Here is a 24,710-nt window from a genome sequence, read left to right as displayed (position 1 = left end):
AGCGATGGAAGGGGAAGCCCTTCCCCTTCCACCCCCGACCCCCCCACCCCCCCATAATGACGCCCATAATGACGTCAGCGCGCGATCGCGCGCTGACTTCATTATGGGATCCTTGCCGCACAGGAAGCCATTTGCTTCCTGTGCGGCGACGAGAGAAGGGGAGAGTTCCTCTTCCCGGTGGGTGGGGGGTTGGGGCTAAAGAGGCACCGGGGAAAAGGAAAGGCTTTTCCTTTTCCCCGGTGTCTCTTTGAGCATTCCTGCTGCCCGATCGCATTGCGATCGGGCAGCAGGAATGCCCACTAGACACCAGGGATTTGTTTTTTTTGTTGTTGTTTCCTGTTTTTGGCACGCGGGGAGCGGCCCCTTGGGCAAGGGTCCCTCCCCTTTAGGGGGCAATTATTACGGCCATTTCTGCCCCCCTTGGGGGCAGATCTGGCTACTTTTTAGCCAGATCTGCCCCCAAGGGGGGCAGAAAACACTAGATCACCAGGGATTTATATTGGTATGTGCATTTATGTGTGGGGGGGTGCCCCCTTGGGCAAGGGGCGCCCCCCCCAAGGGGGCAGAGAACTGTTGGCCTTTTCTGCCCCCCTTGGGGGCAGATCGGCCCATTTTTTTTAGGTCCATCTGCCCCCAAGGGGGGCAGAAGCCACTTAGGCACCAGGGATTGTGTGAGTAGTGGATGGGGGGGCGCCCCCTTGGGCAAGGGTCGCTCCCCTTTGGGGGCCATGTCTTTTAGGGCCATTTCTGCCCCCCTTTCGGGCAGATTGGCTACTTTTTAGCCAGATCTGCCCCCAAGGGGGGCAGAAAACACTAGATCACCAGGGTTTTTTATTTTTATGTGTATTTATGTGGGGGGGGGTCCCCTTGGGCAAGGGGCACCCCCTCCAAGGGGGCAGAGAACTGTTGGCCTTTCCTGCCCCCCTTGGGGGCAAATCGGCCTATTTTTTTTAGGTCCATCTGCCCCCAAGGGGGGCAGAAGCCACTTAGGCACCAGGGATTGTGTGTGTTGTGGATGGCGGGGGCGCCCCCTTGGGCAAGGGTCGCTCCCCTTTGGGGGGCATGTCTTTTAGGGCCATTTCTGACCCCCTTGAGGGTAGATCAGCCTATTATTTTTAGGCTGATCTGCCCCAAGGGGGGCAGAAACCACTAGAACGCCAGGGTTTTTTTTTTATTTGTTTTTTTTTGTGGGGGGGCATCCCCTTGGTCACGGGGCGCCCCCCCAAGGGGGGCATTGACCTGTTGCCCATTTCTACACCCCCTGGGGGCAGATGGGCCTATTTTCTTAGGCCCACCTGCCCCCAAGGGGGGCAGAAGCCACTTAGACACCAGGGATAGTGTGTGTGTGTGTGTGTGTGTTAGTGGATGGGGGGGGGGCCTTGGGCAAGGGTCACCCCACACTTTGGGGGCACATGTACCCAGGCCATTTCTGCACCCCTTGGAGACAGATCAGCCTATTATTTTTAGGCTGGTCTGCATCCCAAGGGGGGCAGAAACTACTAGAACGCCAGGGATTATTTTTTTTTTGTTTATTTTTTGGGGGGGGCGTCCCCTTGGTCACGGGGCGCCCCCCCAAGGCGGGCATTGACCTGTTGCCCATTTCTACATCCCCTGGGGGCAGATGGGCCTATTTTCTTAGGCCCACCTGCCCCCAAGGGGGGCAGAAGTCACTTAGACACCAGGGATAGTGTGTGTGTGTGTTAGTGGATGGGGGGGGCCTTGGGCAAGGGTCGCCCCCCACTTTGGGGGCACATGTACCCAGGCCATTTCTGCACCCCTTGGAGACAGATCAGCCTATTATTTTTAGGCTGGTCTGCCCCCAAGGGGGGCAGAAACTACTAGAACGCCAGGGATTTTTTTTTATTTGTTTATTTTTGTGGGGGGGCGTCCCCTTGGTCACGGGGTGCCCCCCCAAGGGGGGCATTGACCTGTTGCCCATTTCTACACGCCCTGGGGGCAGATGGGCCTATTTTCTTAGGCCCACCTGCCCCCAAGGGGGGCAGAAGCCACTTAGACACCAGGGATAGTGTGTGTGTGTGTGTTAGTGGATGGGGGGGGCCTTGGGCAAGGGTCGCCCCCCACTTTGGGGGCACATGTACCCAGGCCATTTCTGCACCCCTTAGAGACAGATCAGCCTATTATTTTTAGGCTGGTCTGCCCCCAAGGGGGGCAGAAACTACTAGAACACCAGGGATTTTTTTTTATTTGTTTATTTTTGTGGGGGGGCGTACCCTTGGTCACGGGGTGCCCCCCCAAGGGGGGCATTGACCTGATGCCCATTTCTACACCCCCTGGGGACAGATGGGCCTATTTTCTTAGGCCCACCTGCCCCCAAGGGGGGCAGAAGCCACTTAGACACCAGGGATAGAGTGTGTGTGTGTGTGTGTGTTAGTGGATGGGGGGGGCCTTGGGCAAGGGTCGCCCCCCACTTTGGGGGCACATGTACCCAGGCCACTTCTGCAACCCTTGGAGACAGATCAGCCTATTATTTTTAGGCTGGTCTGCCCCCAAGGGGGGCAGAAACTACTAGAACGCCAGGGATTTTTTTTTATTTGTTTATTTTTGTGGGGGGGCGTCCCCTTGGTCACGGGGCGCCCCCCCAAGGGAGGCATTGACCTGTTGGCCATTTCTACACCCCCTGGGGGCAGATGGACCTATTTTGTTAGGCCCACCTGCCCCCAAGGGGGGCAGAAGCCACTTAGACACCAGGGATAGTGTGTGTGTGTGTGTTAGTGGATGGGGGGGCCTTGGGCAAGGGTCGCCCCCCACTTTGGGGGCACATGTACCCAGGCCATTTCTGCATCCCTTGGAGACAGATCAGCCTATTATTTTTAGGCTGGTCTGCCCCCAAGGGGGGCAGAAACCACTAGAACGCCAGGGATTTTTTTTATTTGTTTATTTTTGTGGGGGGGCGTCCCCTTGGTCACGGGGCGCCCCCCCCCAAGGGGGGCATTGACCTGTTGCCCATTTCTACACCCCCTGGGGGCAGATGGGCCTATTTTGTTAGGCCCACCTGCCCCCAAGGGGGGTAGAAGCCACTTAGGCACCAGGGATAGTGTTGTGTGTGTGTTTTTTTTTTTTTTTGAGGGCTGTCCCCTTTGGCAAGGGTCGCTCTCCATGGGGACACACTACTAAAGGTATTTTCTGGCTTCCTTGGGGTAGACAGGCCTATTTTATTAGTAGGCCCATCTGCCCCTATGGCAGAATCCACTTAGGCACCAATTTCTAAATGTTTGATGGTGGGGTGTTTGTCAACTGAAGAAGTCTTTGCATTTGTGATAAAAAAATGTTTCCTCCTTTTTGTTCTAGTTCAAAGCTTTTGCTTTATTTGCTGTGGCTCCTTGCGGTTTTGGCGGTGGTTGACCTGCAGTTTGCACAGTTGCATGTTTTAGGTAAGTAAAAACAATTTTCTCCAAAGGAGTATTGTTGCCATGCATGAATGACATGTTTGTAGGGGGTGTACTAAATGCAGGATTGTGTGTGAAATTGTCCTTAGGTTTGTGCACAATGATATTTGTTTTGTCTTATTTCTAATTTGCCTTTCTTTCTTTATTTTTAGTGGGATATCATTGGTGATTGCTGTGTAGTAGCTGGTGAATCAAGCTTTTTCAGGCAAGTGAGCGGTATAGTTTTTGAGTTTATAACTCTTACTAACAAAGCTACACTTTGTTACTTGTCTTACACAGTGCTGGTTGTTGGTGGTGAATTTGTCCAGTTAATTTTAGCAGGAGAGATCATGGCTAGCCGCAGGATGACCGCTCAGCAGGTGGTTGGTATGCTTTTTGAGTCACAGTCTGATCATGACTATGAGACGGACTATGCATCTGAGGCAGAGGAGGAAGTCAGAGATTCTGGCAGTGATGTTTCTCTTGGAGGGGAATCTTCTGATGATGAAGCCACACTCAGTGCAGATGAAGGGCCTGTTTTAGAGGAGGACATTGATGTGCCAATAGTGCAGCAACCTGGGGCTGAAAGGTTTCCCGTTATAAGACCTGATGTCTGGGTTGCCCCAAACATGGAGCAGCCAGAGTTGCCTGCCTTTACTGGTCTCCCGGGGTGTAACGCCAATACAGAGAACTTTATGCCTATCAATTTCTTTGAGTTGTTCATGGATGATGTGTTTTTGGAAGAGATTGTTGAGCAGACTAATTTGTATGCGGAGCAGCATTTGAGGGACAACGCTGCTAGACTTAGGCCACACTCTAGAGCTGCCCAGTGGATTCCCACAAATTTGGAGGAGTTAAAAAAGTTTTTGGGTTTGACTTTTTTGATGGGGTTGATAAGGAAGCCGTCACTGGCTTCTTATTGGTCTACTAGTCCCTTGATGGCAACAGCTATATTTCCAGCGACCATGAGTCGTAATCGGTATTTGCTTCTTCTTAGGATGCTGCATTTTGTTGACAATGCATTAGCCTTGCCACGAGATCACCCAGATTCTGACCGTCTTTTTAAGATTAGGCCTGTCCTTGATCATTTTGTAGATCGGTTTTCGGAGGTCTATGTTCCAGGCAAAGAGTTAAGTGTGGACGAGTCTTTGGTCCTCTTCAAGGGTCGTTTGGTTTTTAGGCAGTACATTCCTAGCAAAAGGGCACGATATGGAATTAAATTGTATATGCTGTCTGAAAGTAGGACAGGATATGTGTATAGTTTCTGTGTGTACACTGGTAGGGATTCCAATATTGACCCCCCTGGTTGTCCTCCCACTTTTGGAGTTACTGAGAAAATTGTGTGGGATCTTGGTAGACGACTGTTCAACAAAGGTCACCATTTGTATGTAGATAACTTCTACACTGGTGTGCAATTGTTCAAGGAATTGTTTAGAGTGGACACAGTTGCTTGTGGCACAATCCGTTCTAAACGGAAAGGCTATCCAAGGGAGCTTGTCTGTAAAAAACTTGAGAGAGGACAGTGCTGTGCCTTGTGGAACGAGGAGCTGCTAGCTTTGAAATTTTCAGACAAGAGGGATGTCTACATGCTAAGTACCATCCATGATGAGAGTACTTCCCCTGTGACTGTTTGGGGCCAGGTTGCTGAAGTGCGCAAACCTGTGTGCATTTTAGATTATAATAAGCACATGGGAGGTGTAGATAGAGTTGACCAGAGGTTGGAACCTTATACTGCTATTCGTAAGTCTTACGTTTGGTATAAGAAGTTAGCACTTCACCTCTTCCACTTAGCAACCTTCAATGCTTTTATTGTGTTTAGGGATAGGTCTCCAGAGTCAAAGATGACATTTGTGAAATTTCAGGAGTCAGTGATAGAGAGCCTTATTGTGGTGGAACAGGCAAGAGTTCCTAGAGGAGCAGTGGTGGAGGATGTGGCTAGATTGAAAGATCGCCACTTTGCTGAGCACATTCCTCCCACACCCAAAAAAGACTTTCCAGCTAAGAAATGTAGAGTGTGTTTTCGAAGAGGTATCCGGAGGGAGACTCGAATGTACTGCCCAGATTGTCCTTCAAAGCCTGGGCTGTGTGTGGGTGGTTGTTTTAAGAATTACCACACCCAGAAGAATTTCTGGGAACAACCATGAGTGTAAACTCATGTCTGTTTTGTATTTTCATGTGTTTAGTTTCATGGTTAGCATTTCTGTCATGTTCTTAGTTAGAGCTTTAGTGTTTGTAGTTTTGTAATTCTTTCTACTTAGTTAGGGGTTCCTCTGTTAAAAATAAAATAAAAAATGATGCCATTGTGGGTGGAGTGGGGCTTGGCTGAGAGTGTACATATTGACTTGCTGTTGGCTACTGCAACACACTGCCAGCCAAACACCAGTCCACACACTCCCATCAGCTGGTGTGATTGTTGTATCAGGCATGTGGGCATATGTAAGTGATGGGCCCTTGAATGGCGCTGTCTGTCGATGTGAGTGTTGTAATGTGCTGGGCCCGTGGCTGGCGGTGTGAATGGCCTTGTGTGTGTCATGTATGAAAGTTGTGTGAATGGACTGTAAAGCGGTTGGTGCCTTGTCGCGGCTTTACAGCTCACGAGCTGTGAGTCATTGGTTCAGTTTTTTGCCTTTCAGTTACTAACAGTGCATTTCATTTTTGTGAAAGCTCTTGTTAGTAAAATTTGATCCACCGAACCATCACTCACCCTCGTGCCAAATCCAACCAGTATGTGTGGTAAAAATGACAAAACCTGCTCCGCTGTATTCAGGCGTCGCAGCACACCTGTGACACGCTAGGTGCCTCAGGTGGGACCCCGATGATGAAGCATGCCACCAACTTGGTTGGTGGGTGAGGGGTCTTTTTCACATAACCTAACTGTGTTTCTTTTCAAAATTTTTGTGTTTGGCACATCACGGACGTATGTGGGCACATCAAAACGATATATTACAAAACTACCTGTGTTTGGGGGGGAGAGGGCACCTATGTTTTTGGTCCTGTGTGCGGCCTTCATCTAGGGAAACCTCCCAAACCCAGACATTTTATAAAACTAGACACCCCAAGGAGTCCAGGGAGGTGTGGCTTGCGTGGATCCCCCAACATTTTCTTACCCAGACTCCTCTGTAAACCTCAAAATGTGCTTAAAAAAGCATATTTTCCTTACTTTTCTTCGTAGGATCACCACTCCAGCACAAAATTCCTACTCCCCAGTGTTCCCCTCAGCCTCCCAAGTAAAATGACACCTCACTTATGTGGGTCCCCAAAGCAGAGTCAGTCTAAAGATGTATAAAAGAATATGTCCTTATAAACTTGCTGTGCTATCCCCTCTATCTCTACAAGTTTTGGGCCTTATTCTGTTGCAGGCACCTGGCCCACCCACACAAGTGAGGTATCATTTTTATCGGGAGACTTGGGGGAATGCTGGGTGGCAGGAAATTTGTGGCTCCACTCAGATTCCAGAACTTTCTGTCACCGAAATGTGTGGAAAATGTGTTTTTTAGACAGAATTTGAGGTTTGCAAAGGATTCTGGGTAACAGAACCTGGTCCGAGCCACACAAGTCACCCCATCTTGGATTCCCCTAGGTCTCTAGTTTTCAGAAATGCACAGGTTTGGTAGGTTTCCCTAGGTGCCGGCTGAGCTAGAGGCCAAAATCTACAGGTAGGGACTGTTTTCAATGAAAAAATGTGATGTGTCCACGTTGCGTTTTGGGGCATATCCTGTCACGGGCGCTAGGCCTACCCACACAAGTGAGGTATCATTTTTATCGGGAGACGTGGGGGAACGCTGGGTGGAAGGAAATTCGTGGCTCCTCTCAGATTCCAGAACTTTCTGCCACAGAAATGTGAGGAACATGTGTTTTTTTAGCCAAATTTTGAGGTTTGCAAAGGATTCTGGGTAACAGAACCTGGTCCGAGCCACACAAGTCACCCCATCTTGGATTCCCCTAGGTCTCTAGTTTTCAGAAATGCACAGGTTTGGTAGGTTTCCCTAGGTGGCGGCTGAGCTACAGGCCAAAATCTACAGGTAGGCACTTTGCAAAAAACACCTCTGTTTTCCTTCACAAATTTGGATGTGTCCACGTAGCGCTTTGGGGCGTTTCCTGTCGCGGGCGCTAGGCCTATCCACACATGTGAGGTATCATTTTTATCGTGAGACGTGGGGGAACGCTGGGTGGAAGGAAATTCGTGGCTCCTCTCAGATTCCAGAACGTTCTGCCACAGAAATGTGAGGAACATGTGTTTTTTTAGCCAAATTTTGAGGTTTGCAAAGGATTCTGGGTAACAGAACCTGGTCTGAGCCACACAAGTCACCCCATCTTGGATTCCCCTAGGTCTCTAGTTTTCAGAAATGCACAGGTTTGGTAGGTTTCCCTAGGTGGCGGCTGAGCTACAGGCCAAAATCTACAGGTAGGCACTTTGCAAAAAACACCTCTGTTTTCCTTCACCAATTTGGCTGTGTCCACGTTGCGCTTTGGGGCATTTCCTGTCACGGGCGCTAGGCCTACCCACACAAGTCAGGTATCATTTTTATCGGGAGACGTGGGGGAACGCTGGGTGGAAGGAAATTCGTGGCTCCTCTCAGATTCCAGAACTTTCTGCCACAGAAATGTGAGGAACATGTGTTTTTTTAGCCAAATTTTGAGGTTTGCAAAGGATTCTGGGTAACAGAACCTGGTCCGAGCCACACAAGTCACCCCATCTTGGATTCCCCTAGGTCTCTAGTTTTCAGAAATGCACAGGTTTGGTAGGTTTCCCTACGTGGCGGCTGAGCTATAGGCCAAAATCTACAGGTAGGCACTTTGCAAAAAACACCTCTGTTTTCCTTCACCAATTTGGCTGTGTCCACGTTGTGCTTTGGGGCATTTCCTGTCACGGGAACTAGGCCTACCCACACAAGTGGGGTATCATTTTTATCGGGAGACGTGGGGGAACGCTGGGTGGAAGGAAATTCGTGGCTCCTCTCAGATTCCAGACCTTTCTGCCACAGAAATGTGAGGAACATGTGTTTTTTTAGCCAAATTTTGAGGTTTGCAAAGGATTCTGGGTAACAGAACCTGGTCCGAGCCACACAAGTCACCCCATCTTGGATTCCCCTAGGTCTCTAGTTTTCAGAAATGCACAGGTTTGGTAGGTTTCCCTAGGTGGCGGCTGAGCTACAGGCCAAAATCTACAGGTAGGCACTTTGCAAAAAACACCTCTGTTTTCCTTCACCAATTTGGCTGTGTCCACGTTGCGCTTTGGGGCATTTCCTGTCACAGGCGCTAGGCCTACCCACACAAGTGAGGTATCATTTTTATCGGGAGACGTGGGGGAACGCTGGGTAGAAGAAAATTCGTGGCTCCTCTCAGATTCCAGAACTTTCTGCCACAGAAATGTGAGGAACATGTGTTTTTTTAGCCAAATTTTGAGGTTTGCAAAGGATTCTGGGTAACAGAACCTGGTCCGAGCCACACAAGTCACCCCATCTTGGATTCCCCTAGGTCTCTAGTTTTCAGAAATGCACAGGTTTGGTAGGTTTCCCTAGGTGGCGGCTGAGCTACAGACCAAAATCTACAGGTAGGCACTTTGCAAAAAACACCTCTGTTTTCCTTCACCAATTTAGCTGTGTCCACGTTGCGCTTTGGGGCATTTCCTGTCACGTGCGCTAGGCCTACCCACACAAGTGAGGTATCATTTTTATCGGGAGACGTTGGGGAACGCTGGGTGGAAGGAAATTCGTGGCTCCTCTCAGATTCCAGAACTTTCTGCCACAGAAATGTAAGGAACATGTGTTTTTTTAGCCAAATTTTGAGGTTTGCAAAGGATTCTGGGTAACAGAACCTGGTCCGAGCCACACAAGTCACCCCATCTTGGATTCCCCTAGGTCTCTAGTTTTCAGAAATGCACAGGTTTGGTAGGTTTCCCTAGGTGGCGGCTGAGCTACAGGCCAAAATCTACAGGTAGGCACTTTGCAAAAAACACCTCTGTTTTCCTTCACCAATTTGGCTGTGTCCACGTTGCGCTTTGGGGCATTTCCTGTCACGGGCGCTAGGCCTACCCACACAAGTCAGGTATCATTTTTATCGGGAGACGTGGGGGAACGCTGGGTGGAAGGAAATTCGTGGCTCCTCTCAGATTCCAGAACTTTCTGCCACAAAAATGTGAGGAACATGTGTTTTTTTAGCCAAATTTTGAGGTTTGCAAAGGATTCTGGGTAACAGAACCTGGTCCGAGCCACACAAGTCACCCCATCTTGCATTCCCCTAGGTCTCTAGTTTTCAGAAATGCACAGGTTTGGTAGGTTTCCCTAGGTGGCGGCTGAGCTACAAGCCAAAATCTACAGGTAGGCACTTTGCAAAAAACACCTCTGTTTTCCTTCACAAATGTGGATGTGTCCACGTTGCGGTTGGGGGCGTTTTCTGTCGCGGGCGCTAGGCCTACCCACACAAGTGAGGTATCATTTTTATCGGGAGACGTGGGGGAACGCTGGGTGGAAGGAAATTCGTGGCTCCTCTCAGATTCCAGAACTTTCTGCCACAGAAATGTGAGGAACATGTGTTTTTTTAGCCAAATTTTGAGGTTTGCAAAGGATTCTGGGTAACAGAACCTGGTCCGAGCCACACAAGTCACCCCATCTTGGATTCCCCTAGGTCTCTAGTTTTCAGAAATGCACAGGTTTGGTAGTTTTCCCTAGGTGGCGGCTGAGCTAGAGGCCAAAATCTACAGGTAGGCACTTTGCTAAAAACAGCTCTGTTTTCTGTGATGTGTCCACGTTGTGTTTTGGGGCATATCCTGTTGCGGGCGCTAGGCCTACCCACACAAGCGAGGTATCATTTTTATCGGGAGACTTGGGGAAACATAGAATAGCAAAACAAGTGTTATTGCCCCTTGTCTTTCTCTACATTTTTTCCTTCCAAATGTAAGACAGTGTGTAAAAAAGACATCTATTTGAGAAATGCCCTGTAATTCACATGCTAGTATGGGCACCCCGGAATTCAGAGATGTGCAAATAACCACTGCTTCTCAACACCTTATCTTGTGCCCATTTTGGAAATATAAAGGTTTTCTTGATAGCTATTTTTTACTCTTTATATTTCAGCAAATGAATTGCTGTATACCCGGCATAGATTGAAAACCCACTGCAGGGTGCAGGTCATTTATTGGCTCTGGGTACCTAGAGTTCTTTATGAACCTATAAGCCCTATATATCCCCGCAACCAGAAGAGTCCAGCAGAAGTAACGGTATATTGCTTTTGAAAATCTGACATTGCTGGAAAAAGTTACAGAGTAAAACGTAGAGTAAAATTTATGTTTTTTTCACCTCAATTTCAATATTTTCTTTTTTAGTTGTTATTTTCTGTAGGAAACCCTTGTAGGATCTACACAAATTACCCCTTGCTGAATTCAGATTTTTGTCTACTTTTCAAAAATGTTGCGGTTTCTGGGATCCAGCGTTGGTTTCATGCCCATTTCTGTCACTGACTGGAAGGAGGCTGAAAGCACAAACAATCGTAAAAATGGGGTATGTCCCAGTAAAATGCCAAAATTGTGTTGAAAAATTGGGTTTTCTGATTCAAGTCTGCCTGTTCCTGAAAGCTGGGAAGCTGGTGATTTTATCACCGCAAACCCTTTGTTGATGCCCTTTTCAGGGAAAAAACCACAAGCCTTCTTCTGCAGCCCATTTTTCCCATTTTTTTGAAAAAAACAAAATTTTCACTGTTTTTTGGCTAATTTCTTGGCCTCCTTCTGGGGAACCCACAAAGTCTGGGTACCTCTAGAATCCCTAGGATGTTGGAAAAAAAGGACGCAAATTTGGCGTGGGTAGCTTATGTGAACAAAAAGTTATGAGGGCCTAAGCGCGAACTGCTCCAAATAGCCAAAAAAAGGCTCGGCACAGGAGGGGGAAAAGGCCTGGCAGCGAAGGGGTTAAACCTCAAACATAACTTGGGGCTTAATTTAGAGTCTGCTAGAAGAGTTTACCCTGTCAGGATAGTGGAGGACAATACCTCTGCCACCCTGAGAGATCTCTGCTGTTGAATTTAAAGTTGTCAGCCAGTCCTGTGAACAATTCTCTGCATTGATAAGTATCTCTGTCATGAGGTTCCTGTTGATGTAGGACAAGTTTGACAGAAGGTACTTTCAGCCAAGACGCAGAGCCATAAAACTTTTCTGACGTTTTTTATTTTTTTTAAACAATCTACTAAAGCTAGAGCTTGTTTTTGAAAAACTAACGACCCTCACAGTTTCACTCAGGTTGTGGGGGTCATTATTGTCTGGTTATCTAACAGTTATCGACCGTGAAAAAAGCAGTGGTTCCCAACCTTTTGACTTCTGTGGACCAACCTCTTTATCATTACTGAAACTCAGGGACCCCCACTGAATCATTATTGGAATCTGGGAACTCCCCACTGAGTCATTACTGAAAACTGAGGACCTAATCTGTTCATATTATTTAATTATTTAATCTGTTAATATTATTTAATTTTCTAACCAGTCGCGGACCCCATGAGGAGGCTTCATGGACATCCAGGGCTCCCTGGACCCCAGGTTGGGAACCACTAGTGTAAAGTCCTTACTGTGCCGGCCCTTACTCCGTCGGGTCATTAGAGAAAGTGTCCCATTGATGGATTAAAGTGGGATCCATCGACGGAATACTTACGGTCCGCCCAACTATAAATGAAGCAGGCAGACTGAGGATTTGGGGGACAGGGTACTCTGAAATGGAGTCAGGAATGACAAGTGACAAAACCCAACAATGCTAACAAATAGAACATTACAACGTTAAACACACAGCGGATCCATATACATGGCTTATATCATGATGACTTTTCATGTACAATTAAATCATCAGAGCACAAGGGTTTACGTTGTGCAGTTACATACAATCTTTTGTAAAGTTATTCTAGAAGGGAATCTTTAAGGCAGTAAGCAACATTTTTCGTATCGGCCAAGGTGTAGTAAAAACAAATACATTTGACCTTTTTACTCTAGTAATATATGTATGAAGCTGTGTTTATTAGTACACTTGTTTTGAGTAACTTGTTATTGTGCGACATATTTTTACTGGCATAACATAAATATACATTGATAGTCGCATGTATAAAAAAAGAGTGAGAGAAAACGACTATGATAGTAAAACGTACAAACATATGTTTTAGCCCCATAACTACACCAAGATTGCAACCCAAAAAAGGGCACCAGAACCCTGAAAATGCATTACAGGAACAAAAGAGCAGTTTTCTTTCTTTTGTATTCATATTACATTGTGTGATTTGTCTCTGCTCCTTTTTGAATGGGGAAGTTTTGTAGTTCAGAGCAATGCTGTCATGCCATTGAGTTATGGGTTTTCTAACATTGCTAAATATGAAATAAAGCACTTTCCTCATGTCATTATTTATACATATGTGCACGTGCACACAGATTTGTCCAAAGTAAATATATGGGAGAGTGTGTGCATAGCATAAGCCCTCCCCCTCCTAAAAACTGAACATCTACCTTGGAGCCAGAAGCGCATTTCGATTTTGATGTACAGTTTGAAGCAGATCAATAGCAGTATAATAATACTCAGCACGCTGTGTAATTTTGGTATCATTAGTTTTCATTTTCTGCTCCCCATGCATCAAAAGAAAAAGAAAAAAGTATAACGGGCTCGTAAAGTTTATTTAGTATTCCATGAATTCCTAATCAGTTTCATTTCATAATGATTCAGAGCGGCCACAGCCAGGGCCCCAGTGTCACCAAAATCGATAAGACCAACACACTTTTTTTCTAGGCCGATGGCGGCTGAGATGGGGATGGATTGCGGGGAATTATGATTTATATCTGGGCTGCCCGGCCAGCAGCAGCCAGCCACAGCTGCGCTCGCAGGCCGCAATGTCCGCCATTAAATGATTTATGGTGTGCTTCCCCTCCTTGTCCCTGCATCCCGCGCTGCCTGGGTAGCGGTTTTCTTTGCCCCTTCCCTTCTCCTTTACGTGATGGCTTCTCTCCTTGGTTTTCCCGCCACTCAGGTGTAGCACCATTGTTCTTGTAGAACCACAAGGAATCCCCTCACCTCAGTAAAAGCAAAGCCACTGATGTGGAGCCAGTATTCTTTATGTGGTGAATTTTCAAGCTGTGTTCCCCACTCAAATCAATCTGCAGCAAAAGTTTGGTCAATTGGCATCTCTCTTTGACAAGTAAACAATGCCTGGACATAAATTATTGGTAGACTTGGGTCTCCTTGACATAGCCTTTGGTGCTCCTTATGCTAATCCTTCTACTCTTGGTCTCAACGGATTTCAAGGGTATGGCTGGAACAAAAAGTAAACAGAGTTCTTAGTGAGGTTGTTAGAAATTGTGTTTCTAGTTGGCAGAGATATGCACCCTCTCCAGGTAGGGACCACAATCCTAGTTAGGGCAAGTCAATTACACAACATAAATTAGTCTGTGCTCACCCTTTGGTAGCTTGGTGCAGAGCAGGCAGGCTTTATCTTAGAAGGAAATGTGTAAAGTATTTGTGCAACACACACACACACACACCAATCACAGGAGGTACCCCACAAAAGACTCCACACTGGCGTAGAAAAATAAAGCCTGTTTTTCTGGTTAATTCAAGATCAGGACAATACAGATTCTATTAGTAAATGGTTAAATATTTGCTTTGAAGGATCAAATTGAACAAGGTTGATAATTGATGATGAGATCAAAGATGTGGTGCCAGAGACTCCTCGGCACGAGCGTGCGTTGATTCCACAGACTGTGGTAACGTCCGGGCTGTGCTCCTCTTGGGGAGCAGTTGAGGGATTCTCAGGCGTGGTCTCCAGCAAAGCTGGTGCAAACCACGCGGGGGAACTTTGAGGAAGCCGGGTTAAGCAAGGCTGCTCCAGTTCCTTGAAAAAAGCAGGGGATGACGAAAGTTGCCACGGCGGCTCTGGGTGATTGAAGATGCACATGGCAAAGTTCGGCAAAGCCACTCGGGTCATTGTAGTAATGAGCGGCAAAGATTTAGAAGGGCCGCTCCGGTTGATCAAAGAGGCAAGTGGCAAAGTCTGTCAAAGCCACTTGGGGTGATTGAAATAGCGAGCCGCAAAAATTTAACAGGGCGCTTCGGGTGATCGAAGATGCAAGTGGCAATGTTTGGCAGTCTCATGGGGTGATTGAAGTAGCTACGGAAAGGTTTAGCAGGGCCGCTCCAGGGGATCTAAGATGCAAGCGAGCAGCAAAGGAAAGCAAACATTACTCTGATTTTAGTGAATGAGTCTTGGGCTACCAGGCAGAGGTCAGCTGGCAGCTGGGCGGCACAGCAAAGAAGGGCAGGAGTTTCTGGGAGCAGTCAATCCTGGCAGAATGGCAATCCTGACACACAGCAATCTTTACTTCTGCAGCGTTTCCTTGAGCCCAGAAGTGTACTAATTGTGGGTCATGGACCCAGTACTTATACTAGAAAGTGCCTTTAATGTGGGGGATGACCACAAAGAGTTTTTGTGAAGTGCACAGGTCCTGAATTCAGGACAGCTACAGCTACAGACTATCAGTGGGAGGTAATCAGTCTCTTTCTGTTGGCTTGGGTCACCACTCTTTGAGGTGTAAGGGTGATCCCTTGCCAACCTCCTCCCGAGGAAGACCCATCAGTATGTAGATGCATGCAGATGCACCCGAGTATCATGTGAGGTGAGTGTCTGAAGGGAAAGCAGAAGTGTAGCTGTCACCTAGCCCAAGCCAGACATGTATTCGAGATAGGCTGTAGCACACAGGGCAGTAGGTGCAGAGAAATGTCCACTTTCTAAAAGTGGCATTTCTAAAATAGTAATAATAAATCTGACTTTACCAGTAAAGAGGGTTTATTACTACAATTCAAATGGCACTAAACACGATGCAGTTTCTCCTCTCAGATCAGCAATTACAGCATAAAGGTATTATAAGGAATCCCCAATGCTAGCCTATGAGAGGGGCAGGCCTCACTGTAATGAAAAATGATGTTAGGAGTTTTTCATTACCAGGACATGAAAACTTTAGGGGTGGCTTATATGTAAGAAAATGTAAGTTTTAAGGCTTGGCAAGCGGTTTTAAATGTCAAGTCAGAATGATAGTCAGTCTGCACACTCAGACTCTGCAGTGGCACGCCTGAGACATGTTTACAGAGCTACTTAAGTGAGTGGCACAATCAGTGCTGCATGCCCACCAGCATCACTTAATTTACAGGCCTTTAGTGTATAGGGTATACCACTTTACAAGGGACCTACAAGTGAATTATGTATACCAATTGTGGATACACCAATGTTACCATGTTTTGGGGAGAAGCATATGCACTTAGCCCTGGTTAGCAGTGGTAAAGTGCTCAGAGTCCTAAGGCCAACAAAAAGATACAGCAACAAAAGAGGAGGTGAAGGCAAAACGTCTGGGGTAGGACCGCCCTAAGGTTGCCAGGTCTAACAGGGGCCATTTAAAGTATGTCAAATGGTTCATTAGGTTTCCAGGTCAAGAAGGCAGCACCTCCTTTTTCCCAACAGAAGACCACCCGTCATACTTGGAGAGCCCCCTAAGTGGGCTCCACTGAAGGCAGTGATGTTTTGCCACATGCGAGTCATGTTTCATGTGCTGCTTGGCAAAGTTTACTTCTTTTTCCAGACTAAACTCTCAAATGAATAACCCCTATGTGCAGAGCGTTTCCCCCTATGTGTGGAAGCTCCTTATTGACTTCCATGCCAGGACAGTAAATTGGGCAGGGAAATCATTAGGAAGTCGCCCTGTCTTAAATACGGTGGAACGACTGTCATTATGACCTGCAAACCCTCTTGTGAAAAGGTCATGTGAGACATATGCAATGTCAGTTCCTGTAGAGGCGCCACCTTTAGAAACCCAGCACATCACCTTACTGTAAATAGAATGGGGAACCAGGTGGTTTGGCAGGGCTTCAGCACCACCAATTTGTTGCAGGCATCCAGCTGTATCAAACTCTCAATGACCACCATAGAGGTTTGATTACGCTGTGTATTTTACGCTCCTTTTCACTATTACAACTCCTCCACAGCAAATAGGAGGTCTGAAGGTGATTCAAGATTTCAACCTTGTGATGTCATCAGGGAATTCAACCCTGGTTTTGTTGCCCATGCAAAAGATCACTGCCAGGGTGCAAGAAATCATTTACCCATAGCATCATGCCAGTACTGTAGGAGAACCCCTATGTCTGTGCTCCACCCGACTAAATAAAGTTAAGTATATTTGTTGACTCCCAGGTCAGGCAGATTTAAATCAGACCCTCATGTTGTTGATCTTGCAACATTTCAGTCTACAAGTCCTTAACAGTGTTGAATCTTTGGAGGAGACATCCTTCTTTCGTGGGTAAAAAAAAACAGTTTTCTGTTCAAATAAAGATTTGCTTCAACTGAAAGTACTAACTGAATCAGACTCCCTATATACTATAGGGTGCATTGAGGTTTTGGATTAGAAGCAAACAGCCCATCACAAGCTGCTGAAGTGGTTCAGCTGCTTAATGCCATAGCTGGCCAAGCATGATAATTACACCCCCACTAGTGCTGCTTCGTTGAGATTTCAAGATTGCAAGGTCAGTAAACATGATTTAATTTCAATTGGATAAGACAGCGATATAAGTGCCAAATGTATGTTTTATTGGATGGCCTTTCAAACCCTAACACTATTTTGCTTTTGCTACATTGGCGGCGTAAACCCCAACAAGGTGTTGGCCATATGACATCTTATCTTGGGAATGACAACATGAAGAACCAAGAAAAAGAATAGCAAGAAAAATCAACAGATTAGACCAGTTCAGTAACCGGAATTCTATTGATCAAAGAATGCTGTCAATCCGGAAGTCAGCTGAAGGAGGTATATGCTCTGTGAAGTGGTGGCAGCGAACAAGAGCGTTAAAGAGAAAGAAACTAGAAATTTTGATTTCAAGGATCACACACATTTTAAGCTAAACAGTGTCCATAGCACTGTTGAGGAATGGAAAGATTAGCAACAGTTTGAAAAAACGATTCTAGCTGCATGAGATAACGTACCTGCCTTGGAGATATCCTTGAGAATGATGAAGTGGATTTAATAGAAAAGCTACCAGTGACTGATGTGTGAAAACATTGTTTAAGGTTGTTAGAAGATTTTATTTGAAAGTTAGCAGAGATCAAAGCTGCTCGAGGAGTGAGCCTCCAAGGAGTGACCCACTTAGCCCACAATTAATAATGTTTTGCAGTGGAACGTTTCTAAATTATTACTGCAGAAGTTAAAACCCACTCAAATTGTTTTGTTTTTATTGAAATTGACAAATAACCCTTTTGCAGATTTCTTTAATAAAACAGTGGCATTCTACCCCCCAAACCCCCACATTGGTGCTAAATGTAACAAAATGCTATCATTTTTGCAAGAAATGTAACCCACACACTGGTGAAAACTCAGCTGTGGGGGACCTGGGTAAAATTTCCACAACTTCACTACTTTGAAAATTAAAACAAATGAACTTTTCCATCGGTGTATAAACATATAAAGCAGTATCCTCAAACATGTGATCTTCTTTCGGTATATGTCCTGTATCAAGAATTAAACTGAAAGTGTTGCCTACAGGATTATGAACCAGTAGAGATGTGAATGATTGTCTACACTTACATAACACACCCAGTTCATGCATAGGTGTCCCTAGGAGAAGAACTGCATTGATTGCTGATCTTTGCTTAGATGATTGAGACCATCCAATCACTTTTGAACACATTACATGACCCACAATTAAGGGAGCAGTTAAAGCAGAACAACACTGATATCTCTGAGACGTCAGATGTCTCCCCTGGGAGACTGAGAGCCAGTGGGGGTCTTGTGCCGAGAAAGGCAAGGAACAAACTCTGTGATTCATGATCTTAGCTCCCCAGAGTAGGAATTAGAAGCCTTCTATAAGCAGAGTTTACATTGCCAGTGAAAATCTTGTTTTTCTCGATATACCTCTACTCCCTTTGCAAGGGATTTCATGGCAGAATTAAGGCACAAGGACAATCTTTGATTGTGCAAAATCTTACCGAAGAACGCTTTCTTTATATTTTCAGACATTTCACACAAAGACTTACGGTCGTATTTTGGGGTTTCTGGTATTATCCACTGATAAAGAAGCAGCAGGTCTATTTTGATGCAGAGATGTTCTCGGCAATGTCTAGCATTTAATGGTGGATTACAGTGTACGTTACATACTCTATTAAAGTCATTGAGCTGTATGGATTTAGCTAACACCCCTTACTTCAAGAATGACAGCTCTGAGGGAGTTGAACTAAAATACCTTCAGCTGGAAACCATAGCTTATTTACAAATTGAGCACAAGCGTGGACTATGCTATTGTTTACAAATTAGAAATATTGGCAATTGATAGACTTTAACCAGAGAAGAAGGTTGACGTTACATGGGAAGCATTCCAAGGCAGTGGCACATGGAGTGAACTGCATATATTCAAGGTTTTACATTGTGGAAATGGTTGGCAGGAAATTACACAATCTGGACAGTGGTTTTCAGGTACATTGTCTGTCATTTTTAGGACTGTTGTATTCTCATTGCTTTTTATGGAAATTAGATTTGGATGTGATTGAATGTTTATAAAAAACAATAACAGAACACAATTTAAAAATCCAAACTTCCTTCCATTCGAATATTTTCATTAATATTGTCCATCCTGTCAGGTTCCTGGTTTGTAGACCTGCTGAAAGTTCACACTGTCTGTGAACTACTGTGATAACGAGCAATGATGGAACTACCTGCTCACGCTAGCAATCTATGGAGGGATGAGGATGGGATAGAAGAAAAAACTGGCCTGGTTTGTGAGTGATCCCAAAAGTTCACTACTTCACTACTTTGAAAATTAAAACAAATGAACTTTTCCATCGGTGTATAAACATATAAAGCAGTATCCTCAAACATATGATCTTCTTTCGGTATATGTCCTGTATCAAGAATTAAACTGAAAGTGTTGCCTACAGGATTGTGAACCAGTAGAGATGTGAATGATTGTCTACACTTACATAACACACACAGTTCATGCATAGGTGTCCCTGGGAGAAGAACTGCATTGATTGCTGATCTTTGCTTAGATGATTGAGACCATCCAATCACTTTTGAACACATTACATGACCCACAATAAAGGGAGCAGTTAAAGCAGAACAACACTGATATCTCTGAGACCTCAGATGTCTCCCCTGGGAGACTGAGAGCCAGTGGGGGTCTTGTGCCGAGAAAGGCAAGGAACAAACTCTGTGATTCATGATCTTAGCTCCCCAGAGTAGGAATTAGAAGCCTTCTATAAGCAGAGTTTACATTGCCAGTAAAAATCTTGTTTTTCTCGATATACCTCTACTCCCTTTGCAAGGGATTTCATGGCAGAATTAAGGCACAAGGACAATCTTTGATTGTGCAAAATCTTACTGAAGAACGCTTTCTTTATACTTTCAGACATTTCACACAAAGACTTACGGTCGTGTTTTGGGGTTTCTGGTATTATCCACTGATAAAGAAGCAGCAGGCCTATTTTGATGCAGAGATGTTCTCGGCAATGTCTAGCATTTAATGGTGGATTACAGTGTACGCTACATACTCTATTAAAGTCATTGAGCTGTATGGATTTAGCTAACACCCCTTACTTCAAGAATGACAGCTCTGAGGGAGTTGAACTAAAATACCTTCAGCTGGAAACCATAGCTTATTCACAAATTGAGCACAAGCGTGGAGTATGCTATTGTTTACAAAATAGAAATATTGGCAATTGATAGACTTTAACTAGAGAAGAAGGTTGGCGTTACATGGGAAGCATTCCAAGGCAGTGGCACATGGAGTGAACTGCATATATTCAAGGTTTTACATTGTGGAAATGGTTGGCAGGAAATTACACAAACTGGAAAGTGGTTTTCAGGTACATTTTCTGTCATTTTTAGGACTGTTGTATTCTCATTGCTTTTTAGGGAAATTAGATATGGATGTGATTGAATGTTTATAAAAAACAATAACAGAACACAATTTAAAAATCCAAACTTCCTTCCATTCGAATATTTTCATTAATATTGTCCATCCTGTCAGGTTCCTGGTTTGTAGACCTGCTGAAAGTTCACACTGTCTGTGAACTACTGTGATAACGAGCAATGATGGAACTACCTGCTCACGCTAGCAATCTATGGAGGGATGAGGATGGGATAGAAGAAAAAACTGGCCTGGTTTGTGAGTGATCCCAAAAGCCTCATGGGTAGAAGTTGGATGATTTGCGGCATCTGTTGGCATGAAGCAGGAAATCACAGGTGAGTGTACCAGATGGTTTTGTGGAATATAGCAGCAGAACAACCTTACTCAGACTTACCAATATTTGAGACTGGTGTTGCTATGAAGAACCCTCCATGGAAAGTCCCTGGAAGCCACCACAAACCAAACCAGAATGGAGCTGAACAAGCAAACACAAGAGAGAGGATACCAAAGGGTATCACAGACAATCACATAGAAAACAGTAGGGAAGCAACAAGAAAGTAGGAACATGAGGGAACCAAAAGCAGAAAAAAGAGCAAACGAGAGGGATGCAATACCAGGTGTGAATTAAAGCAACCTAAAGAACCACAATAACCAATGACAGGTTGCCAGGCATTTTCTCCATGTCTGATAGTCTCTAAAGTTTTGGCTGTACTCAATCTGCCATGGACGTTTCTTCAAAACAACACATGAGGAAAAATCAGGATATCCACATAAAGTTAGCAGTCTAGAATTTGCCGCTTCACAGTTTCTACTGTTCCTTCATCCAGATACTCACTCTATGCATGGCCCCATGTTGAGCTGTACTGGAAATCTGACAAGACCTAAAAGATACTACCTATTATCCACTATGCTCTCACGAAGTTAGTTACGCAGTTAAATCCTAGTTTGAATTCATTAAAATTCTCTAGTTCGACATAACTCATTTTCATTTAATTTGCCTTCCTCAGTGCGTTTGCTTGAATTAATGAATTTAATACATGAATGAATGCCACTCCTATTAAGCTTACACATCTCCCAACGTAACGTAGAGTTAAGGCAATACAAAATGTGACGGTCATCACTGGTAAATTAGCCTGTTTTTGCAGCAATCATGCATTGTTTGGTCTCAGTATGTGCCAGATCCAATCTTAGCTCATAAAAGTGTTCTTGTCTCGGTTAAACTGCATGCATCTCTTTTGTCTGCTCTCCATTGGTATTACAGATATCTCCCTGCTTTGAATGCATTATTCTTCTGCAGTATATTGTCCAGCAACCTAGTAAACTATCTGAACTTATCACACTCGGAACGGCAGTGCTGGGGACCTTTGTTATAAAACCACAGTGTATATTTGTCCCCATGAATGCAATAATCTATGGTAAAAATACATCTGCAGCCAGTCCTACTGTTCACTATTTTCTAAGAAATTGATGATAGCAGCACATCCAAGAAAGTGAAACAGGTTGAAATTTTGCAAAGTCATGATCCACGTTTCTAGGATTATATGTAATCCTGGAGTTAGCTAATGTTATAAAAATGTAGCCCCTGAATCATTCGAAGTCTCACTTTACAGAATGCATCTCACTAAAATTGAGAATTTTCAATTGGAATACCAAGTAACTTGCTAGAGAATTCCTAATGATTAACCATAAATCTATTCGAACTACTAATTGCCAATGGAGATGGAATAAATTGGGTGACATTGATCAAACATACCTCTGTCCTAAGGTGGCAACAGTCAGCCAGTTGTGATGTTCATATGCTGAATGAGCCCACACATAATGAGTGCCCTGTAAGCTGGACTCCATCAGCCCGTTTCTTCTTGCGATTGATGTGCAGATTTGCATCACTGCTTAAAGTACAAACATCTATATGAAAAATACATTTATTTAGCCCTTTAAATGCTAGACAGCCACAACAGTTCCATCATGCACAACAGACTTTTAGAAAGGCAAAGGCACTGATTCTTTAAAAAAAGTTTTAAACAGACTCCTATAGATTTCGTTATATGGTTGCAGTAGTTGTCTGACTTTTGGAATTCATAGAGGATTCCAGAGGTACTCATAGAAGCTGTGGCTGTCACATTATGCCACGAGTAGTTTAGGAATATTTTTGTGATTTCGAAGTTCCTCCCACACAAAGGAATCTTTGTATTTATAAATGTGATAGGAGTTTGTTTAAATATCTTCCAATACTTTGCGAAATTGTAGAAAACCCTTCCGCTACACTCCCACTGTTTTGGTTTATTTTGGCTCCTAATTTTCACCATGGAAATTTAAAGAATTAAGGAACTGATTTAGAATTTGTCAGATGAGGTTACTCCATCACAAACGTGACGGATATCCCATCTGCCCTATTGCAATTCCATTACATCCTATGGAAATATTTATACGGCGGACGGGAATGCCGTCACATTTGTGACAGAGTAACCCGCCACCAAACTCTAAATCAGGCTCTAAATGTCTGTCTTTGTCCAGGATTGGAACACATCAAACAAAAAGTTGTGCATACCCACAAAGCTGCAGACTTATGGGTGTTCGCCAACTGCCCTGGAGCACCCACTCCCTTATCCTGTGAGCAGAATTAGCAAACCTAGGGGCACAAACGGCTTTGTGTAATGGGTCCAAAGACTTGAGACTGTAAGCATGGAAACTGGATATAAAATAACAACTCTAGAATCCAAGCTAAATACCTTCTTCAATAGACCTGAGCTCCGCTAATATTTTTATGTTCCTCAGTCTCCAATATGCTCCTGTCACTTTGCATGCAAGGTCCTCCCATTACAAGTTCAAGATCTTACTTAGTGGCTACATTGCTCACCTTGTAACCTGGGTTCTAATCGTGGATTCTACATTTCACCAAACTTTGAGGGATACTGGGCAAATCACTTCCTGGTGCCTAAAAGTGTACATTTCTGTAATGTAAATTGTTTTATTTTAAAAGCGTAGTGTGAATTATCTGTAAAATAATGTTGTTGTATTGTCCCAGTAGTGATCAATTACCTTCAGCACTGATGTTTGTTTCCACTGGTAATGTACACGCTTCAGAAATGTTTAAACAAATATGTATATATATTAATCGGCTAAGTGGCAAGTACAACCAAAGGTCCTTCAGAGAACATGAAGCTGGTACCTGGATTCTGTTTTTTGGCCAGTGTTTTAGAGATCTGTGATAGAAATACCAAACTGGGGAATTCAGCAAAATACAAACAACAGCAGAAATACAGTGAGCCTCGTGCATCAAAGTGTGCATGGCGGTGAGCTGAAGGCGTGCATCATCGGGTGATCAAAATGACGGTAAGTTAAGTGAACATGCCCATCTAGTCTGCCTATCTCACAACATTTACATCATCAAGGGATCCTCATTAATCTCCTGCTTTTCCCGATTGACGCACAAGCCCACCGTTTATTATGAGTCATTAGGTTTAATAACTATGTTTCTATCTTGCCCATTGTTTTTTCACATATAGCACATTTACAGATACCCGTCAGTTCTAAAATTAGATTTAAGAACTTTTGGAATATGAAATATCACCTGCGTGAACCAACCACGGTGCACTCAGGCAGGTTACACATAAAACTGGCATACATTATCGACCCTGGTCTCTATCCTGAGTGTCAGAACCGTTTTGGGGTCCAGGGCGAGCAGGAGCTAATAGGCCACAACCAGTGTGGCTAAGGTGTTTTCTCAGTGATGGGCCAAGTTCTAACCTTTGGTGGTTTCTGATACCTCAGCACCAAGTACACCCTTTCGGCGCCTCGGGTAGGAAGGCGGACAGTCGTTAGTTTCTCAGGCAGGTAGCGAACAACTCAGTAATGAAAATCCAGCTGAGTGCTTTAGCTTTATGAAAAAGAAAAGTTCTCACTGCACCAACAAATTAATCCAACACAAACAGATTTTGCAGTGGAACACAAGGTTCTAACTAGGTGCGAGAGGTAAGGCAATAGCAATTTATGAAGGCAATCTACACGCCCAGGCTCACAATAGGAAGTGGTAGCAGTATAACATATGTATGACCAGAAGGCCTGTTACTTACTGGTCCCCGTTTTCTTAGTGGTTACAAATTATGCTTATAGTCTCCGTTTTACACCACATGTGAACCGGAGAAGTGTTTTGTTATTGTTTCTTCTGTGCAGGGGAACCCTGGAGCAATGCCCTTGCTGGATGTGCTCCTTGCATGTACTTTCTCCCTTAGCACTGCCGTTAGAGTCACAGATGCTGTGGCCACATTCTGCGGAGATGGATCCAATTCAGTTGCAAAAACCAACCCCCACCCAAATGGTGATCAGAGCCTACTCAAGGGTCACTTGTGAGTCTGTCGAGGTTCTGGGCAGGTCTAAGGGTACGGGTGGCACCAGCAAGCATCACGGTTTTCAGGGGCAAGCACGATGA

The sequence above is a fragment of the Pleurodeles waltl genome, chromosome 3_2 (assembly GCF_031143425.1).
Source record: "Pleurodeles waltl isolate 20211129_DDA chromosome 3_2, aPleWal1.hap1.20221129, whole genome shotgun sequence".
NCBI classification, from domain to species: Eukaryota; Metazoa; Chordata; class Amphibia; order Caudata; family Salamandridae; genus Pleurodeles; species Pleurodeles waltl.
The sequence above is the reverse complement of the archived record's forward strand: the minus strand, read 5'-3'. Positions refer to the sequence as shown.